This window comes from Hyperolius riggenbachi, chromosome 11, assembly GCF_040937935.1.
Source record: "Hyperolius riggenbachi isolate aHypRig1 chromosome 11, aHypRig1.pri, whole genome shotgun sequence".
NCBI lineage: Eukaryota > Metazoa > Chordata > Amphibia > Anura > Hyperoliidae > Hyperolius > Hyperolius riggenbachi.
In genome coordinates this window covers 168,098,066-168,110,794 of record NC_090656.1, presented here as the reverse complement: position 1 = coordinate 168,110,794, position 12,729 = coordinate 168,098,066, and the positions used below count along the sequence as shown (strand labels likewise).

The 12,729-nt window shown below is 45.2% G+C and overlaps 1 protein-coding gene across 7 annotated transcripts in view; it reads left to right on the top strand.

Moving 5' to 3' along the window:
- ZNF423 (zinc finger protein 423) overlaps positions 1-12,729 on the top strand; it is a 464,204-nt gene that overhangs the window by 144,173 nt on the left and 307,302 nt on the right. The gene's annotated exons all lie outside the window — the stretch shown is intronic.

The window sequence follows — 12,729 nt, the reverse complement described above, 5'->3', positions numbered from 1 at the left end:
GTGTCCGAGGGACCACCAGGGCAGGCTGCAGCCACCCTAGTCTGCACCCAAGCACACTGATTTCCCCCCCCTGCCCCCTGATCGCCCACAGCACCCCTCAGACCCCCCTGTCCACCCCCCAGACCACTGTTTGCACCCAGTCACCCCCCTAATCACCCATCAATCACTCCCTGTCACTATCTGTCAACGCTATTTTTTTTTATCCCCCCCCCCCCTGCCCACTGCCCCCTCCTGATCACCCCCCCACCCCTCAGATTCTCCCCAGACCCCCCCCCCCAGACCCCTCCCCCCGTGTACTGTATGCATCTATCCCCCCTGATCACCTGTCAATCACCCGTCAATCACCCGTCAATCACCCGTCAATCACCCGTCAATCACCCCCTGTCTCTGCTACCCATCAATCAGCCCCTAACCTGCCCCTTGCGGGCAATCTGATCACCCACCCACACCAATAGATCGCCCGCAGATCCGACATCAGATCACCTCCCAAATCCATTGTTTACATCTATTCTCTCCTCTAAACACCCACTAATTACCCATCAATCACCTATCAATCACCCCCTATCACCACCTGTCACTGTTACCCATCAGATTAGACCCTAATCTACCCCTTGCGGGCACCCAATCACCCGCCCACACGCTCAGATTGCCCTCAGATCCCCCTTTATCAATTCGCCAGTGCAATATTTACATCTGTTATTCCCTGTAATAACCCACTGATCACCTGTCAATCACCTATCAATCACCCCCTGTCACTGCCACCCATCAATCACCCCCTGTCACTGCCACCCATCAATCAGCCCCTAACCTGCCCCTTGCGGGCAATCTGATCACCCACCCACACCAATAGATCGCCCGCAGATCCGACATCAGATCACCTCCCAAATCCATTGTTTACATCTATTCTCTCCTCTAAACACCCACTAATTACCCATCAATCACCTATCAATCACCACCTGTCACTGTTACCCATCAGATTAGACCCTAATCTACCCCTTGCGGGCACCCAATCACCCGCCCACACGCTCAGATTGCCCTCAGACCCCCCTTTATCAATTCGCCAGTGCAATATTTACATCTGTTATTCCCTGTAATAACCCACTGATCACCTGTCAATCACCTATCAATCACCCCCTGTCACTGCCACCCATCAATCACCCCCTGTCACTGCCACCCATCAATCAGCCCCTAACCTGCCCCTTGCGGGCAATCTGATCACCCACCCACACCAATAGATCGCCCGCAGATCCGACATCAGATCACCTCCCAAGTGCAGTGTTTACATCTCTTCTCTCCTCTAAACACCCACTAATTACCCATCAATCACCCCCTATCACCACCTGTCACGGTTACCCATCAGATTAGACCCTAATCTGCCCCTTGCGGGCACCCAATCACCCGCCCACACCTCAGAACGTCCTCAGACCCCAGCCCTGATCACCTCGCTAGTGCATTGCTTGCATCTATTTCCCCCCTCTAATCACACCTTGAGACACCCATCAATCACCTCCTGTCACCCCCTAGCACACCTACCCATCAGATCAGGCCCTAATTTGCCCCGTGTGGGCTCCTGATCACTCGGCCAAACCCTCAGGTCCCCCTCAGACCCCCTTCCGATCACCTCCCCAGTGCATTGATTGCATCTATTTTCCCCTCTAACCGCCCCCTGAGACACCCATCAATCACCTCCTGTCACCCCCTAGCACTCCTATCCATCAGATCAGGCCCAAAACATCCTGTCATCTAAGAGGCCACCCTGCTTATGACCGGTTCCACAAAATTTGCCCCCTCATAGACCACCTGTCATCAAAATTTGCAGATGCTTATACCCCTGATCAGTCATTTTGAGAAATTTGGTTTCCAGACTACTCACAGTTTTGGGCCCGTAAAATGCCAGGGCAGTATAGGAACCCCACAAGTGACCCCATTTTAGAAAGAAGACACCCCAAGGTATTCTGTTAGGTGTATGATGAGTTCATAGAAGATTTTATTTTTTGTCACAAGTTAGCGGAAATTGATATGTATTGTTTTTTTTTTTCACAAAGTGTCATTTTCCGCTAACTTGTGACAAAAAAAAAATCTTCTATGAACTCACCATACTCCTAACAGAATACCTTGGGGTGTCTTCTTTCTAAAATGGGGTCACTTGTGGGGTTCCTATACTGCCCTGGCATTTAAGGGGCCCTAAACCGTGAGCAGTAGTCTAGAATCCAAAGGCCTCAAAATGACCTGTGAATAGGACGTTAGGCCCCTTAGCGCACCTAGGTTGCAAAAAGGTGTCACACGTGGTATCGCCGTACTCAGAAGAAGTAGTATATTGTGTTTTGGGGTGTATTTTTACACATACCCATGCTGGGTGGGAGAAATCTCTCTGTAAAAGGACAATTGTGTGTAAAAAAAAAAATCAAACAATTGTCATTTACAGAGATATTTCTCCCACCCAGCATGGGTATGTGTAAAAATACACCCCAAAACACATTATACTACTTCTCCTGAGTACGGCGGTACCACATGTGTGGCACTTTTTTGCACCCTAAGTGCGCTAAGAGGCCCAAAGTCCAATGAGTACCTTTAGGATTTCACAGGTCATTTTGCGACATTTGGTTTCAAGATTACTCCTCACGGTTTAGGGCCCCTAAAATGCCAGGGCAGTATAGGAACCCCACAAATGACCCCATTTTAGAAAGAAGACACCCCAAGGTATTCCGTTAGGAGTATGGTGAGTTCATAGAAGATTTTATTTTTTGTCATAAGTTAGCGGAAAATGACACTTTGTGAAAAAAAACAATTAAAATCAATTTCCGCTAACTTGTGACAAAAAAAAAAAATCTTCTATGAACTCACCATCCTCCTAACGGAATACCTTGGGGTGTCTTCTTTCTAAAATGGGGTAATTTGTGGGGTTCCTATACTGTCCTGGCATTTTAGGGGCCCTAAACCGCGAGGAGTAGTCTTGAAACGAAATTTCTCAAAATGACCTGTGAAATCCTAAAGGTACTCATTGAACTTTGGGCCCCTTAGCGCAGTTAGGGTGCAAAAAAGTGCCACACATGTGGTATCACCGTACTCAGGAGAAGTAGTATAATGTGTTTTGGGGTGTATTTTTCCACATACCCATGCTGAGTGGCAGAAATATCTCTATAAATAGACAATTGTGTGTAAAAATAAAATAAAACAATTGTCATTTATGGAGATATTTCTCCCACCCAGCATGGGTATGTGTAAAAATACACCCCAAAACACATTATACTACTTCTCCTGAGTACGGCAATACCACATGTGTGGCACTTTTTTGCAGCCTAACTGCGCTAAGGGGCCAAAAGTCCAATGAGCATCTTTAGGCTTTACAGGGGTGCTTACAATTAGGCACCCCTTAAAATGCCAGGACAGTGAACACACCCCACAAATGACCCCATTTTGGAAAGTAGACACTTCAAGGTATTCAGAGAGGAGCATAGTGAGTCCGTGGCAGATTTCATTTTTTTTTGTTGCAAGTTAGAAGAAATGGAAACTTTTTTTTTTTTCTTTTTTTTGTCAGAAAGTGTCATTTTCCGCTAACTTGTGACAAAAAATAAAATCTTCTATGAACTCACCATGCCTCTCACTGAATACTTTGGGATGTCTTCTTTCCAAAATGGGGTCATTTGGGGGGTATTTGTACTATCCTGGAATTTTAGCCCCTCATGAAACCTGACAGGTGCGCAGAAAAGTCAGAGATGCTTGAAAATGGGAAAATTCACTTTTGGCACCATAGTTTGTAAACGCTATAACTTTTACCCAAACCAATAAATATACACTGAATGGGTTTTTTTTTATCAAAAACATGTTTGTCCACATTTTTCGCGCTGCATGTATACAGAAATTTTACTTTATTTGAAAAATGTCAGCACAGAAAGTTAAAAAAATCATTTTTTTGCCAAAATTCATGTCTTTTTTAATGAATATAATAAAAAGTAAAACTCGCAGGAGCAATCAAATAGCATCAAAAGAAAGCTGTATTAGTGACAAGAAAAGGAGGTAAAATTCATTTAGGTGGTAGGTTGTATGACCGAGCATTAAACCGTGAAAGCTGCAGTGGTCTGAATGGAGAAAAAGGCTCTGGTCCTTAAGGGGCGAAAAGACTGTGGTCCTGAAGTGGTTAAGGACCAGAGACTGCTGGTACCATAAAACAGCGGAACACCAACGAATCGGGCACATACCCGCCACAATCACCGTCACCGCAGCATGTCGGGAACCTGGGCCACCCACTCCCGTGAGCCGGTCAGGAGCCGCTTTCATTGGCTCCTGACCCTGCCCATCAGTGTAAGCCAATGGGAGCTACTTACGTTGATAGACAAGGTCAGGAGCCAATGAAATCGGCTCCTGACCCGCTCACAGGGCTCTGCCGTTTATAGAGGCGGCAGAGCAAGTGAGCTGCGGCAGGGAGATGGCGACGAGAACGCGTGGCGTCGGTTGATTGAAATCTACGCTCTGGCAGCCAGCGCGTTGCAAGCCTCATCACCGCGCACTTCCTCCTTCCGGCTTGAAGGAGAAAGTGTGTGTAGTGAGGCTTGTAACGAGTCCAATAGGGCGTGTGCAAGCTGTTTAGTGCATGCTATACGACAGACTTATGGGTAAATAACCCATTCAGATCAAGCCGCACACCTGAGGCAATTAAGCCTCATTTGAATCACAAATTCGAGTGCTTAGCCACTCGTAACAACTCGTGAACCCATGCCTGCTCTGCAGTGGATCAGTGCAATCCATTGCGGTAAGCGGACCGCACTTCTGTGCATTCTGCTATAATCCTAGGCAGGCGGATGCGTGCCCCCATTATATCCTAATGCATCTTCCCCGGGCTACAGCTAGACCATCAGAGCGGACATTACACTGTCTGCTTCCGCTGGTCCTTCGCAAGTGGGATCAGCAGGATTGCCAGGCAACTGATATTGCTTAAAATGAAATAAATATGGCAGCCTCCATATACTTAACACTCCCCCACGCTCCCTTTAAGCAGTCGTTTGCAGGTTAACGTGGGGAGGAACAGACATGTTTCTTGCCTGGTTGCTCTTTTTTTCTTTAGCACCCTTCATGTCTGCTTACTCTCCTTTCTCCACAATGCAATCAGATGTGTCTCTGCATCAGTAGGTTTATGTTGTTTAAAAATATCTGTGTTTAACATGCACACAATAAGGGTATATATTTGTACAAGTGCATATTCCTGCCGCTGATATATTTAGTCTTTGCAAAGCCTCTGTGCAGCATAATGCCCTTTCTAGAATGTGCTTTCCTTTATTAGAGTTGCAGCTTGGTTCAGTGAGTGCTCCCTGGGGGTCAGGCCAGCCGCTGGCAGACTCTTTCAGACACCCAATTACCCCTGACGTCACTGCCGTCTCTGCCGCATCCCTTGGGTGCTTGCATTTTTTCCTTTGCACGTCTAATAGTAGACCGGCTAAGTGCTTGTTATTTGCTTGGCAGAAGATTTGATTGTGTTTTGGGCCAGATACTAAATCCAAAAACTATGTAAAAATGTCAGTAGGTGAGTGCTCATTGATTTTGCTCTGTCACTGTGATAGCTAAACCTTCGGGGACCTGAGCCCTGGGAAGGGCTTTACAAGAAAGATAATATAACAGAAAATTACTGGAGCTGCTCAGTGTCTCCCGTGGAATTCTTGAGGGCTTGCAAAGTTTCTGTAGAATCAACAAATGCTTTACTAATCTAAATTTGTGGTTTTGTTACATCTGCTCATGTCACGATGGCATTTTTTCAGGAGGCAAGGAGGGAAGAAAAGGCTAGGTTTGATGGTGGTGCTTGGTATATAGTGGGAGAATCACCTCCAAGTAATGAACTCCCAGTGGATGGTGGGAGTAGTGCAGTCCTGTTTCCAGGGATTGCTCTGCAGACGCTTAGCTGGTAGCTCTGCCAGGCCAAAGTCTGTGCGAGCAGATAAAACGGGAGGGCTGAAAGGCTGTGTCGGGCCAGCGCTGACTGGGAACAAGTGATAAGGCCCGCAGCAAGAAGAGAGTGGTGGCCGCTAGTCCCAGCCAGATATCTGACAGCAAAGTAAAGTTTAACACAACCTATTTCAGGGAGAGCATTGAAAGCTGGAACAAAAGATAATGGTAATTGATTGAATCAAAGTAGCAGAGCAGGATTATTCTCCAAGCAATTATTTTTCAGTCTAATTTTCAGCACAACTGTCCTAGGAGTTCAAGTTGCTCACTGCACATCTTGTGGCAGGAGATAAAAAGGCAAGTTCCCCGCTTTTGGGCAAAAGATTGGAAGTCAGGGGACGCTATGACAAAACTGAAGAATCAAGACTGTAAAAGAAACAAGGTTAGGGAGGCTGAGTATCTGATGCTACTTATGACAATGCTCTGCGTTGCTCCTTTGCGCTGATCCTGCTTTTCTTATCCACATCACTCACTGCGTAGAAAGTCTGAAGTCATCCTGCACCCCGCGGGAAAGCAGACTTCTCTTCTTTACATTTACCTTTCTGCAAATATTGCGTGTAAAGTGAGCTTGTCCTCACGTAACAACTCTTAAGAGCCTATTAACAAAGCAGGCGTTTACTCTGATGGCTGGAATAGCAATTTCTGCAGATGTGATGGCACTTTTCAGAACCCCATATTTATAAACACGCTGATCAGCAGTAAAGGATTGCTGCTTTTTTAGTCCGGATTTCCAGAGTGAATGGAGGCACATATTGCAAATTTGGTTAATTACAGTACTTGTGTAATACATCTGTATATATGTAGTGTAAAAAGTGAAAATCAGATTTTTAAACCTGGAGAACAAAAAACCCTTTTTAATCTTCTTCATAAGTTCTAAGTTCTACATAATCACATGGGAACCTTTTGTCATTCTGTTCAGATCACCAGCACAACTAAAGATGTCAGCTCAGATGATATCAGAATGTAAGTCAGGAAGAGGAAAGATTTTACAATGGGCAAAGACTGACTAAATAATCTCTAAGGACTTGTTCACACTAAGGGCGCTTTTGGGATTTTTTTAAGAGCCGGCAATTTTGAAAATCGCTCTAAAAGCGCTTGTGCAATGATTCCATATGAGAGTGTTCACATCTGAGCGGTTCGATTACGATCCTCTCACCAGAGCGCTGCCTGTAACATTTTTGAGGTGATTTACCTATAATGGCAGGTAAAGGGAAATCACAAAACGCTTGAAAAAGCGCTTGGTATAGCAATATCCCGAGTGCTTTTAAGAATAAATACATTGTATTTATTCTTTTCCGGGTGAAAGAGTTCACGTCAGGAAGTGAAAAAACAGAATCGCTCTTCAAAAGCGCTTAGAAAAGCACTTTATTAAAAAAATCGCCGCGCACAGGTAAGCGCCAGGAGGCGTTTAAAAAAAATTGTGCAAAAAATCACAACGCTGGTATCAGTGATGTCGATTTTTAGATGTGAACAAGGCCTAAATGAATTTTTTTTTTAAATAAGCAATTTTGTTATGTTATTTTCACTACAGTTCCCCTTTTAACTCACAATCCGTTTCTGACCAGTGCACAAACATTTTCTGTGGCAAAAAAAGAAGACATGGCATTTATAGAATTACTGGTAGTCTGCTTGATCTTTTTGTTGTCTCAAGTGAGAAGATTTTCCTTCATTTCCTGTTCAGGCACTTGGACATGAGTGGACACACACAGCACTAAACACTTGGCACAGATTATAAACCTTTGCTCTCTCCCAAAATTTTAAAAAAGCTTGACTCATACTTAAATATACCTTTGCAGCAGAAATGCTTTTGTTTTTGTTCTAGCAATAGGAAAGTGCAGTTGTGGTCTTGTACACTGTTATTTAGGTAAATTAGTACAATTCCTTTGTAATTTCCCATGTTAGAAAGAGAAAAAATCACATCAGGTTTGTAGTTAAAAATGATTTGCACAGCAAAGAAATTGGCAGTTAACCACTTCCCTACCACGCTATTTTGTGGTGATCGGTGCTGCGTGGGCTCTCCAGCCCGCAGCACCGATCAGCTAGCAGCCAGGGCGATCAGACTTCCCCCCCTTTTTTCCCCACTAGGGGGATGTCCTGCTGGGGGGGGTCTGATCGCCGCCGGCTGCTTGCGCTTGCGGGGGGGGGGCTCTTCAAAGCCCCCCTCCGCAGCGCTTCCTGGCCTCCTTCCCTCCCTCTCCCTCCCCCTGTGAGCGGCGCAGGACGGATTTCCGTCCTGCGCCTGATGGGATAGGCTTTAGCCTATCAGATGCCGGTGATCCCCGGCCAATCAGAGGCCGGGGATCACCGATCTCCTCTACGGCGCTGCTGCGCAGCAGCGCCGTATACATGTAAACACCGGGGAAGGTCTTCCCCGTGTGTTTACATTTACCCTGCGAGCCGCCGATCGGCTCGCAGGGTGTTCACGGAGACACCCTCCGTGAACTGACATGGAACGGCCGCTCCATGGAATACACTTCAGGATTCAGGGGCGTGTATATACGCTCCGAGAATCCGGAAGTGGTTAATAGTGTTTTGTATTTGTCCTAATTATTTTTCCATAACTGTCACTACCAGTAATCTAGAAGCTAGCAACGTGTCTGTTACGAATAATCCTACCTAAATAAAAGGCAAGTGTCCCTGCGTCCTGTTCCTGTGTCAGTGCTTTTGCGCTACTGTGCATGTCCTGCACTGACAGCCGTTGGGACAGGATGAAGGGTGGGTGCGTGCGGCAGTGACAGACCTAGAACCCGATTTTAAACGGGCTTAGGTCACTAGTATACTATAATGCTTATATTTGTGCAGCACTTTTCTCCTGGTGGACACAAAAGCGATTGAGGGCTGCAGCCATTAACGGTACTCTCAATCGGTCACCCTGCAATGTTGTGGAGTCTTGCACAAGGACTCCTTACTGGATAGGTACTGGTCTTATGCTGGGAATACACGATGCGTTTTTGCGTTCGTTTTTGCCGTCGTTTTCGCTTTCGATCGATTCTACTCTCGATTCACTGCTCGATTCCCCTCTCGATTCCTTATCTTTTCTTATCAATTACATTCACTTGAATGAGGAGAATCGAAACGAAAGTAGAATCGACCAGATCCAACAGGTTGGAATTTATCTATCGAACCCATCTATCTAAAGTAAAAACTTAACGTGTATTCCCAGCATTAGTCTGAATTCGAAGTCAAAGGTGGTGCCCTTAACTGAACACTATCCAGCTACTTACCATGGTGTGGGGAGGAAGGACTATGTGGCTGGGGGAGGGGGGGGGGAGATAAATAGGAAAACAATATAGTTAGTTGGACATTGGATACTGCTATATTGCTAAAGATTCAGTTTGACAGATCTTTAGGGCCCTTTCACACCAGAGGGCTTTTTCGGCGTTTTAACGCCACGGCCGAAGTTGGCGTTTTCCTAGGTAAAAGAAAGTCCATAGACTTTCATTTTACCATTCACACTGAACGCCGCGTTTTTGAGCGTTGCGTTTCAACGCTCCCAGGCGCTTTTTCTGGGCCTACCGCGGCGTTTCTCATTACAATTGATTGTAATGTATAGGCGTTAAAACGCCTTCAAAACGCCTGCAGCCAAAACGCAGCGTTTTAGCCTTTCACCGCTGCCTGTAGTGTGAAAGAGCCCTTAGGTAGTGCTGAGTGCTAACACACACACACACCACACATCACACACACCATACACACCTTTTGAAATGTTGTGGAAATACACTGATTGATTGCTTAATGGCCAGCAGTGTGATATTCAAACATTATATTGAGCCACTGACTAAGCAGAGAAAACTTTGGGTCAATATACTGTACATGGACAGCTGAGGGTTAATTTTTCTTACTGGTGTCTCTGCCATGAAACCATCACTTCCTGTTAAGAAGACATACTCCCATATTAGTGTAAGGGAATGTTTGGAACAGAGGTGGTCCTCAGCAGCATTCATCCAGCATCATGGTCAGTAGGGCCTAGTGCACACCGGAGCGTTTCCGCTGCGGTTTGCGATCTGCTTGCGGGTGCGGATCCGCTAGGGTAATGTATTTCAATGGGCTGGTGCACACCAGAGCGGGAGGCGTTTTGCAGAAAAGCATACTCCCGGGCTGCTGCAGATTTTGGATTGCGGATGCGTTTCTGCCTCAATGTTAAGTATAGGAAAACCCCAAACCGCTCTGAAAAACGGCACTTCAGAGCGGTTTGCCAGGCGGTTTTTGTTACAGTAGCTGTTCAGTAACAGCTTTACTGTAACAATACATGAAATCTACTATACCAAAACCGCTACACAAAACCGCAAAACGCTAGCTGAAACGCTGCAGAAAAATAAGAAAAAGCGTTTCAAAATCTGCTAGCATTTTGCGGATCTGCTAGCGGTTTTTGGTGTGCACTAGGCCTAAGTGGGGGGAAGACTAATCGGGTCCAGAATCAGATTTTCAACACCTCCTGAGGCCCCATTCACACTAGAGTGTTTTGCCGCGATTTTTTTGTAAAAGCGCAAGCGTAATGAAACCCTATGGGCCTTTTCTTACGTGGGCGATTTGCGCCGTTTTACTTGGGCGATTTGCGCTAACGGCGCAAATCGCCCAAAAACGGCAAATGCATAGCCTGCACCATTTTCAGGCGATTTCCAGGCGATCGCGTTTCAGTGCTATAGAAGCGCAAAATGCGATCGCGCCAAAATCGCCGCAGTGTTCAGTGATTTTTTTTTTTTTCAGAGTGAAATCGCGGAATAATCACTCCTGCAAAACGCCGGCTTGAAACCGCAGGTGTGAATAGAGCCTAAAGGCACTTGTGTATCCGAGCTTTTTCATTTTTTTTTAAGCAGAAAATCACTGAACTGATTAAACAAAGCACTTTGTCCTGCTTTTCAGTTTCAAATCCGCATTTAAACTGGAGATAACAGTATCTGTTTGCATTCCAATGTTGATACATGTGTGTAAACACTGTAACAAGTGAAAAGGAGCTCTCTGTGAAGCTCTCTGTGCTTCAAGCATGAAAATAGTTCAGAGCAGCTAATTAGAAGATTTTATTATATAATAAAAAGCAGAATGAATTAAATGCAATGGTAGCTTTCAGGGCAAGATAAACTACATTTTGGAAACTTGTAATTTGTAAACAGACAGTATTACTTATGCACAAAAGCAAATATGATAACTGTATGAGTAATAAAAAGTAGGAAAACGCATTTTATTGAATGTTATGTCCGAGTTTCAGACCACTTTAAATAGACATCATACAAACACAAGACGGTTTGGCTGAGAATCTAGCATGTATGTGCTGGCCCTGATACAGTCGAGTAAGGATACATTGCCACACTCCCCTTACCACAGCTGAGGTGCACTCATGATCAAGCCACCAGAGCACTTGGTGGCAGCACAATCTCTATATTCCACAAGGATCAGCACACTCAAAAGATATGTTGCAAAAAATTATAGCTCTTTTAATGAAAAAACAGAATCCATAAAAAATCACGTGTCGGACAAGGACCAGAAACCTGCAATAGATAGGTATCATAGACACCCACAGTCCATCAAAATTCCAGCTGGTAGCCTTGGAATAGATAGTCCATAAGGTGATGAGCCCAAATTCCACAATACAGCAGCTAGTGTGTCTTGGATAGTGGCAACAGACACTGGCCTAGAGCGGTTTCGGCATCCGCCCATCCTCAAGCCGAAAAATGTGCACATCCAAGACACTATCTGCTGTATTGTGGACTATGGACTCTTATCACCTCATGGACTATCTATTCCAAGGCTATTAGCATTTTGATGGACTGTGGGTGTCTATGATACCTATCTATTGCAGGTTGCTGGTCCTTGTCTGACACATGATTTTTTTTTTTTTTTTTTTTATGGATTCTGTTTTCTCATTAAAAGAGCTATAATTTTTGCAACATATCTTTTAAGTGTGCTGATCCTTGTGGAATATAGAGATTGTGCCGGCCCTGATACACAGATGGGAGATCTGGTATTCCAGGTCATGTCATCCGAACACAGCCAACGCCATTGTTTTCCTTCTCACCTTTCCTGCTTCCTTGTGTGCTGTCGTCCCTCCACCCTGCAGGCTAGTGATGCATCTGTACATTTCCTGGGCCCGAGCTATCTCCTGAGGGCCCATCAGGACCACCTCTGTTGAGAATCTAAATTGTGTATAGGTATTGTAGAAGGTCGCTTAGAGACCCATCGCCCTTTATCTTGGTGAACAAGCACATTGTTCTCAGGCTTACCCCATCTGCAGGGAGCTGCCCCATTGTGCGCTGCCCTGTTGTTTATCCTCCTTCTCCTCCATGGAAACGGTGCACGCTACTCCGACATACCTGAGCGATGTGTTTGCATACCCACAGTGTTACCCGCAGTGTAACCCTAAGGATCGAGCACGATTCCCTTACAGAATGAAGGTGTGTACAGTACGTAACTTAACTGTGAAGGATCCTTTGGCATAAGATGACAAACTGTTGAATGATGAGAAATATATAAGTAAATACAGTGTAATCTTGTTATGGTAAACTATGATATAGTAAACATTCGGGTATAGCAAACTAAATGTCGAGGTCTTGGCCAAGCACCATTATAAGTATATGGGAGTAACGCCTGGTATAGCTAACCCTGATATAATAGAACTTCTCTTATAGTAAACCTGTTTTTTGGCCCCTGCAATATTCTGTATCCAGCTATAGTGGAAAGTGGGCGGGTGCATGCGTTATTCGCACTTGTAGCCTGTTCACTATATCTGCACGCTACTCTGAGATTCTACTGTATTGAATGTCACAGATGGTGATTCCAATGTTGGCGTGTAACTCTAGTATA